This window comes from Pinus tabuliformis, chromosome J (genome assembly GCF_031772625.1).
Source record: "Pinus tabuliformis cultivar Carrire ecotype Pingquan chromosome J, CPIR1, whole genome shotgun sequence".
Lineage (NCBI taxonomy): Eukaryota > Viridiplantae > Streptophyta > Pinopsida > Pinales > Pinaceae > Pinus > Pinus tabuliformis.
In genome coordinates this window covers 470,412,116-470,422,109 of record NC_142295.1, presented here as the reverse complement: position 1 = coordinate 470,422,109, position 9,994 = coordinate 470,412,116, and positions in this window count along the sequence as shown.

Sequence of the window (9,994 nt, the reverse complement as noted above, 5' to 3'; positions counted from 1 at the left end):
AGGAAGAGAGTACTGTTGCAACTTAGTGACTGTTTGGAACCATGTCTCAATATAGCTTTGATATCCTTGGTTCTTTTGCTGATCTGGATCATTCTTCATGTCACCTTCTAACATGACCTTCTCATCTTCCTCTTTTTGTTGATCTTTATCTTGAGTACATGGAGGATTTGATGGTAACCATGAGGGATCTCTCTCGATCTCTGATTTAGATCTCTTTTCTTCATCAAGTGCAACCCATGGTTCTTTGATCTCCTCTTTTGATTCTGCTTTTGCTTTTGGTCCTTCAATGCTTTCAAGATGATCTCTTTTTTGCATTACTTTTCCTGAGCTTTGGTGAACATCATTGAGCTCACGAGGAATCATTTGCACATGTTGTGCCTCAGATTTGCAATTGGGTTGAGCTGCTCCATTGCATGGTTTTGGAAATGGAGGTACGGGTAGCTGAGTGGAGGTGTGAAATTGAGATGGAGATGGATGGCATTGTGGTTGGGTAGGTATTTGGGGTTGCCTTGGTGGAGGAGGAGGCGATGGTTGTGGATGAGCAGGTGGTGGAGGAAAATGAGCGGGATGAGAGTTGTACTGGGGCCTCCACTCCTGATAAGGTGCATTCTACTGAGGCTGTGGCTGAGCATAAGAGTGAAATGAATGAGCAACTGGTTGGGCATAATATGGATCTGTGAAGGAGCAAGGAGGATATGACCAAGGAGGAGGTGTAGACCAGAAAGGATGAGCAAGGGGACCCCAAGAAGGCATGAAGGTGGCTTGGTAAGGGTCATAATAGGTCTCGGGTGTCCCTTGTAGTTCCTGCTGGTAGGGTATGGGTCCATGTGGCCTCCTTTGGTTCATATAACAGAGTGATTCAATGGCTCCCTTGGCTCTTTGATATGTAGCTTTGATTCTGGGCAAGGAAGGGCACTGATCTGTAGGATGGTATTCTTCACAGATGAAACACACTTCTAGGGAGTGCATTGGACATTCGTTCCTAGGATGTTTTTTAAGGCACCTAGGACAAAAATGACCAAAGCCCTCTTGGCTTCTTCTTGCTTCTTTTGGATCCGCAAGGTATCCAGTTGCATGGCAAGAAACTGCCTCATATCACTCTTGAAATCTTCGATCTGATTTTCAAATTCATCTTTGGACAAGATATTGCTCCCAACATCTCTGCTTGTAGCCATTTGCTTCAGAGGAATGTTTCTTCTTCTTCTCCCCTAGAGGTTCTTCAGATATGTCTTGATGTCCACCCAGGGGTCCTTTCATCACAGCCATCGAAGAAGAACGTTGGCTGTGTGAAGCAGTGGGGGTGTTGTGCAATCATTTTTCTAACTTATCTCTACTCCTACAAAGCATGAAATAGATTGAACTGCAACTAACTATCTTGCGAAATTGAAAGGACTAATCTATTTTGCTCAAATGAAATTGCAAGAATGAAATGCTAGTCTACGCTTGCGGAATTGAAATGCTAATCTACGCTTGCAGAATTGAAATGCGGAATTGAAAGGCTATTCTAGGAAAGCAGGAAATGCTAATCTATGAAAGCGGGAAATACTAATCTAGGAAAGCAAGAAATGCTAATTTAGGAAAGCAGGAAATGCTAATCTATGAAAGAAGGAAATACTAATCTATGAAAGAAAGAAATGCTAATCTACTTTTGCATAAATGAAATTGCATAAGGGAAATGAAATAAACTACTTAGCAGAAGGTTGTAAAGGAAAATAGAAGAATAGCAACAATCACCAATACTCTGCCGCTTCCCCGGCAACGGCGCCAAAAAGATGGTGAGCTCCAGTATTGTAGCAATAATGCTACAACTCCTGGGGCTTCCTGTCTCTTAATTTTATCAACCCGGTAGTTCGTACAAACTTGGAAGCGACGGTGCTGTATGCACAAGTACTAGCCCTTGTCGCAGCTGTCACTTGGTCAGCTGGCACAAGTCCGCTAGGGCTTAAGCCAACTTCTATAGGCTCACAGAAGAAGCTTTATCAATGATGGATGAAAGTTAACTTCAAAGAAAGGCTACTCTACTTGACAAACTGAATCAAAAGCAACTTAAAGCATGTAAATCTATGAAACCCTAATTTAACTAGTCTATCCTCTATAATGCAAAGAATGTGGGTGCAACTCTTATGAATGCTGTCATTGCCTCTAACAAGTATGAATGCATGGGTCTAAGCTACTGGCATCATGAGAAATGTGTTTTTGTGTTTTTCCTTTAAGTGTGTGGAATGATGGTGATCTTGAGCTAACTAGGGTTTGGTTGTGCAGATGGGATGGAGAAGGAAGGAAAGCGTGGGATAGGTTGGGGAGGCTAGGAGAGGTCCCTAGGGATCCTTAGCACCCATCCACAGAGGTTCCTCGCATTCAGATGCTCAGCAACCGAGAGAGTGGCCTCCTACAGGATGGCTGTGGAGAATCCTACAGGATACTCTGTTTTCTACAGGATGTCGAGAAATGGCTACAGGATGACCTACTGTGAATGTTTGGAGTGATGGAGGGATGGTGAAATGGTAGGGGGAGATGTGGAAGGTAGGGATGAGGTTGGTGATGGCCTTAGAAGCGAAAGATTAGGATGGGAGGTGAGTGTAGGAAAGAGGATGGAAGGTGAAGGGCTATGTCAACGAAAGGCGAGAGAATGGAGACACGTGAGGAATGCAAGACTTGATGAGGTAACAGAGCGGAGCAGGGGTCAAAGAGATGTCTGCATGCGTGATCAAGATGGAGGATAAAGTGATGGAACGAGAGAGAGAGAGAGCAGTGTAAGTGAAACAAATGATTATGACTGTTACTTAACCAAAAATGCATCAACCTAAACTACTTGTGCTTGTAAATTCAATGAGCAGCAATCGAAATGTGAAAGAGAACGTGCATGAAGCTGTGGTAAGGAAGTGCAGTGCATGAGTGGATGACAAGGAAGCATCTAACGTAACAGTGACTGTATCGCAGCAATCATCAAGTGAAGAAATGCGTGTTTTTGGTGGCTAGCTTTGGGCTGCACCCCAATCTTCACGAAAGATGGCAGTGAGTCCTAACAGCCTTTTTGTTGGAGCTCCAATGGACTCTATCTATCCTCTGCTACAATAAATGACTGTAAACAAACTCACCATAAGCAAATCCTATCTACTCATGAAAAAGACCAACTCATCAACTTGTAATTCGAATTGCATGTGTAAATGGAAAGCTCACAATGCTGCACTGAAATGGAAATAACACTACAACAGAGGGGATCTATGGCTCTCAGGTTGGGCCCTAACCTGAGAGCTATAGTCTCCTTAAGGAACTCAGAACTAGATCACAAACTGTCTTCTTTATTCATAACTGATATCATGCCAAATTGGCTTACAAAAGAGAACAAAACTTGAGCTGTGCTCCAAAATTACAATAGTAATACGAGAGTTTCAACAACCTAACCAAGGCTAAGGCTTCTATACTTATACAAAACGATGTTCCAACAGATATCCATGATTCTAGGAGCTCGGCTGTTCAATCTATAGTTTAACTGCTGATCCTGTAGGATGGTCATAAATGCTGTTTCCTGTAGAGCAGTTTTGAACTGTTGTTCCTGTAGAACAGCTGGCCGTGTATTAAGCTCGGAGGGAGGCTGAAGTGGGCTCGGAGTTCTTGGTGAGGATCACGAGGAATGTCCCCCAAAACCATGGACAACCTCTCCTTATGTCAGCAATGCCAACTCGTTGTCTCCTTGCCACCTTTTCGTTGTCTTTTGCTCCCTTTTAATGCCAAAAACCTGGAATCACAATGCATTAGCTACGTGGATAAAGTGCCTATCCTTTCTCCTACAAACAACATGAATAAACTAAGAAGTGTATGCATAAACAATAAAAATGAATGGTTTGAGCAAGCAAAATAGGCCAAAAATGAGCCCAAATTGTACCAAAATTGGGGCTCATCAGCGTGGTCCAGAAGATTGGAAAGCGTGCTTTGCATACTGGACAGGAAATGTAATTGACAACACAAATTGGTGAGTATGAGATGGATCAGGTCATCCTAGATTTGGGGTCAGATGCTAATGTATTACCAAAACAAACGTGGGAACGCATGGGTAGGTCCGCGCTACAGTGATCTCATACTCAATTATGGATGGCCAACCAACAAAATATCCTACCAATGGGAAGTTTGCAAGCGATTCCAGTGGACATTGAAGGTGTAAGTACGCAGATGGACTTTGAGGTAATGGAAATTGTTGATGACAGTAATCTGTACCTCGTGTTGCTAGGAATAGACTAGGCCACAGACATGAATGGGGTCATCAAATTAAAAATATGGAAGACAATATTTGATAAAAAGTCGATCTATGTAATAGTTCTGTTAGACCTAGCCGAAGGAGCGTGCTACATTGAACATGTGCATGATGAGGACAGTGACAATGAACTAGACTGCATCTACTAGATAATGGTGCAAGACCAGGATCGGGTGAATCCAATAGCGGACGAGAGAATCTCATGGGAACATGACAGTTCTTGCACGTCAGACTCAGATGAAGAGATAGAGCGATGGAAGAATCGATTTCATGAAGTAACCATGCTAAATTGTAATATGATGATTATATCATTGCGACGCATGACAACCAAAGTAAGGATACTGTGAGCAAATGACAGTGCAACAAATGGGGAGGAATTCATAGACCACTATGGAACTACAGTCATGGAGCAAGAGTGGTGTGGTGCACAAAAAGGGGTGTTGTGTGTGCCAACTACACGAGGGTGGAGTACACCTTGGAATATTAGGTGGAATGGGCAGGAATGTAGAAGGCAACTACATGTACAGGTTGGAGGCCTTCAGCATTGAATGTGGTCTGGGCAGCCGAGACGAAGTGGTTTGGGCACCCACCTACGACGAGGGGTTCAATGGGCCAATAGGACCATAAAAAAAATGGGGTGTGTGAAGATGACCCTATCTGTGATCAGACATGATGCAACCAGGAAGGCAGAGAGAATTTCCCCAACCATTGGCCCTGATGTTCGGATTGAATGCAAGGACCTAGTAAAAGGAATTTGGCAGTTGTAGGAATCCATTTGGCATGACAGCTTGAGACTTCGCAAACTCGATGAAGAATGGACACAGATGAGGAGGAAAATTGTGATGTTGGATGAAGAAATTAGAAAAATTAAAATCGGAGTCACACAAGTGGGCCGCACGAATATGAGAATAAGGGAACCAGACCTGGATGCTCCTGCTATGGTACTAGAACGAGCTGCGACCCTGATATCATGGTTGCGGCCGCACCAATGGGGGAGTGTATCATATACAACAGAGCGTGATGGGATACCGGATATAAAGGTACTCAAAAGGTGCCTACAGCCCGGGTTAGCAAGAAAATTGAAGTCCTGCACCAGTGGTTGGACCACCTGACTGTCCGTAGGAGGCCCAGTCTCAGTGCTCCACATAGTTGGAAGAGGGCGCAGGACTATAAATGAGTCTATAGGGTGATTGCGTGGCTCAGACACAACGAGCAAAATTAGTATGAAGCATAGAATGCGTCCGCGTACAAGGGACTGCACTGCCACGTGGGGAGGATGGAAGGTGACAGTTGCAAATATTGTTCATGAAAAGATGTCCCACTTAAGACACCGAGGAGTAGATGGCAGGCAATTAAGACACAAGGTTGAACGAATCTACTGCAAAAATCGCATTAATGAGCCACGAAAGGGGGGAACGGTTGAATAATTATTCAAAGAGGCATATAAAGCACAGGTGGCCTATCACCAAATAACCCTTGGCACTTTTCATATTAAGTCATTCCGTTATCAAGCAGACAGGAGCATGATGAATGTTGTAGTCATGAGAGCAAGTCCGTGGTTTGAAGCATTGCCGAAGGATATGTAGGAGTCCCTAATTAGGATGATAGCCATAACCAAGGACGTTACGTAGAACCCTATGCCGTAGGTAGGGGGTATAGCCAAGATCCCTAAATCACCCCGGACGCCACAGACCAAGAAGGACCCACAAGTAGCAGGACCAGTCCAGATGTCTCCAAAAAATCTGCAATTTAGCAAATTATTGATGGAAGAAAAGGGAAAAATGGTTACTATTGAGAGTGATGATGAGGAAGATGATCCTCTAACCTTTGTCGAGGAGATGGAACTATAGGAAGAGATGGAAGAAGATATCGAGCCAGTATGGGCTCTAGAAAAATGGCCTAAGTATGTCCCTCCAACGGAAAGAGAGGGTCGAGGTACCTAAAGATTTTGATGTCGTTAAAAAAACACTTATAACCCCGTCCCTCCCCAAAGGGATTCTGTTCGAAGGAACCGCAATTGGCTGCATTCCCACTATGAAATTTGAAGACTCGGACCTTGCAGATAATGAGAAGCTTCACCATTTGGAAAATAGTGAATTGATGGAACAAAGCACGGAGGGGGCCATTACAACACTACATTTGTAGAAATGGATGCGAGGGGTGGAGGAGGCTAGGCTACTCCACCTCCGGTCAATTCCACACTTTCATCAGGCCCCAATCATGATATTTGTCATCAAGCAACTGCTCCGCCTGGTGCACGATGGGTACTTATGGCTAGAAAAACCCATCCCCATCATGGTGAAGCTCATTCATAGGATCTCTTGGCTTCCCTATGAAGGAAGGGAGCCCACGGAAATAGTTGGCACAAGTGGTGACTTGACAATTACGGAAGCCATGAAAAAGAAATATAAGTTGGAGAAAAAGCACAGAGGGTATCTTATTACTAGTATTCAAGACAAAGGGGTCCGCATTGCTACCCAATTGCTAGCAGGAAAGGTGATGAGAAAATGCCGAGGCAGTGAGGTACTAGCAGTGGTCATCGTGTTAGGTGAGTAATGCACAGAAGGGGTACAATTCAATTGGGCACAGTTCCTCCACGATGAATTCTTGATGAACTGTAGGGAGGCCTAGGAGTGGGGTAGGACCTTCCACTATGCGTGGTTGCTCTTATCCATCCTATTGCTTACAGGTGAATTGCCCGAGGATAGTTAGTTTCCTCCCTTGGAATATGATTGGCAAAAGGCAGCAAAATACGCGTCACTATGGGTGACGAAGGATGCCACAAGAATCCTAGAAGTTAAGATTTTCTGGATACTGATGGACACGAACATATGACAATGGATCAGCCAGCAACCTTGCCTATCTTCCAAGGTATATGAAAGTGTGAATAACATGGCCAACTTTAAGGTGGATATGCACCATGTCTATATCCGGGTGTGCAAGGATCCAGAGCAGATGTGGACCACGCTTCCCTTCATTGCCATTGATGATGTTGTTTTTGCGGTGCTCAATACTTGGCCACCAGAGTGGCATGGACCAGATGTGGTAGGGCATGGTGAGACCATAATCTAGAAACAGAAGGTTGTCGTGAAGTTCCTAGCACAGCAGAAGTGGAATGAACAACTCACTAAGGAAGTACGGGCATCCCGGGAGGCAGCGCAGGCTGCCACAGACAAGGTGACAGTAGGAGGGGCTGCTACAACAGTGGACGAAAGAGGCCCAAATGTGACCAAAAGCTAGAAGTGGATAATGTGACGGAAGGTATGGAGCCAACCACCACCTGTTCACCCTTAAAATGACCACACATGACAAAACGGTCAAGGTCACAGAAGAAGACCAAGGTGTCCAAGTTGGATGGGGATCCTATAACATTGACTGAGGTCGACCTATGTGACATCAGTGATACAGTTCGCAAAGTCACCACGGAGGTACTCTAGGAGGCAATGATGAAGTATCAGACTATGTTGGGGGCACTCAGGATGCAGCTGCAAGAAATTCATATACGATCCTCACAACAGGGAAAGGTAGTTATCTACGGGGCTACGGGTATGTCAGCAACTGAGCAGTTGCTGCAAGCCAAAATGGCTAATACAGTCGTGCTACCGGAAGGAGCACTGAAAACAAACAACACGGAGGATAGAACCACAGTAGGCCAGATCAGAGGATTGGGATTAAACTTGGCTGCCCTCAGGCGTGAAATTTTATACTAGCTATAGGATGGAGCAACAATAGAGCTCCATGCTAGGGAAGGTCGCGTAGTACAGATGCTTAGCAAACAACGAATCAACATCGACTAGTTGAGCCTCCAATGTGATGAAGCAGTAGCACAGAATTGACGGTTGGAGAAAATTGTTGAGGAAGCATGTTGTCATGCCCCTGAGCTCTAGATTGTGGCAAATTTACCTGTAGGCATATAGATCCACAAGTTGGCCAGTGGGTTCAGCATAACGAAGGAAGAAGCAGAAAAATCTAGTTGGACCTTAGCTTGTAGATTGCAGAGTTGAGACTCAAAGCACAGCCCTATACACCACCAGAGGTTAGAGAGCAGTGGCAATGCGCCATCCAATCTAGGCGGGAAGCAATAGCACGTGCCATACAGGAGTGCACCGGCTTGTTAGATCAGTCATTCTTCAGGGTCACTTCACTACAGGAAGACTCGACATTACAACAGTTAGAGACTGAAGCACGGGAGTTGCAGTAGGTCTATGATAATTTCTGAGGGACCGCGCAAATGGTTGCCCTTACTCAGGGATTGACCAAGATGAGGGAGGCCCAAGCTCTCAAGGCACAAGTAGACGCCGCTCACTAGAAAGAAGCAGTCCTTAAAGAACGCATCCAGCCTTGGCGTGATGAGGCATTCGCGGTCACCGCCAACATTGAGGGAAAGCTAGCCCACATGTAGGTAGTATACGGACTTAGCGAAGCAAGTGAATCCGACAATGACATATCAGAGGCTCGTGCACAACGAGTATAGCAGATGGTGGAAGAATGTGTTCTGGAGGTTAGAGAAGCACAAAAGCTATTGAATAACCTCCGCACTAGCCGAGTGACTCAGGGTGAGTCACGATGATTGTGTTGGGGGCCTGTTGGGCAGTGGGTCCCCCGCATAAGGGTTTTGGGGCCCAAAACCCACAATTTTGGGTAAAAGTATGGTAAAGGTTCCAGACCATGGGAAGGTATAAATAGAGAAAAATTCTAAGGTTAGAAGGCAGTTTTTTGGTAATTCTGGATCAGATCGGAAGTGTATGGGTTTGTAAAGGCAATATTCGCTCTGAGTCTATAAGTCCGAGTCGGGTTTGGTAGTAGTTAGAATAGGCTCTGTAGCTGTGTGTACAGAGGCCCGGTAGAGTCTGCAGCTGTGTGCATAGACCCCTGCAGCTGAGTGCATAGGGAGGAATGAATTGTACTAAACAGAAGATTAATAAAGATAAGTGTTTATGAATTATTATGCATTTGGTTGCAGATCTATATGTTTATGTTTATGTTTTGAGTTTATGCATATCTGTAAGATTTATGGTTGCGCGTGTTGGTTATAACTATTGAATGCTTGATAAAAGACCTTAAGAATTAGATTATATCTATAATAAACACATTAATAATAAGAATCTAGGAAGCACCTGTCACGAAGCTATGCAAAGGACTGATAGCTATGCAGAGTAGTGCAAGTGCACAGATCGGTTTGCAACTTTCCAGTCCTCATCAAGGCATCCCTAGGGTGAGGAAACTTAGTTCCAGCACCCTCCCCTACTACCTCGGCTGAGACTTCAGTCCGCACTTTGCAGATTGTTGCTGAAAGGGTTGATAGTGCGGGATTTGTTTGGCTAAAACACTTCCAAACCTAGGTCAGGCCCCATCAAGCCAACACCTCTCGCAGAGAAATGACTCTGAGATCTAGAGTCTGTTCAATCTTTATTATTGTGGCACTTCCTTGTGTCAGGCTCAGTTGTACTTCTCTCGCCTATTCAAAACCTACCTGAATCTTGTTCACCTAGATCTGTAGCTTACGCACATCCTTCTAGATGTTGCGTAGTGTCTTCATGTATTGTTGCTCAAATTATTGAAGCACCTCTACTGTTGTGTCTTGTATCTTGTCGCCAATCTCATCGAGATAGCCTTCTATCAGTACCATGGGATCAATATGTGTCTGCTTATCAGACTTCTGCTTCTTCCATTGTCCACCCATCTGTTCCTATTCGCGCTTCTTTAGGATGAAAGGAGTGCTTTGCTCTCCACCGCCACCTC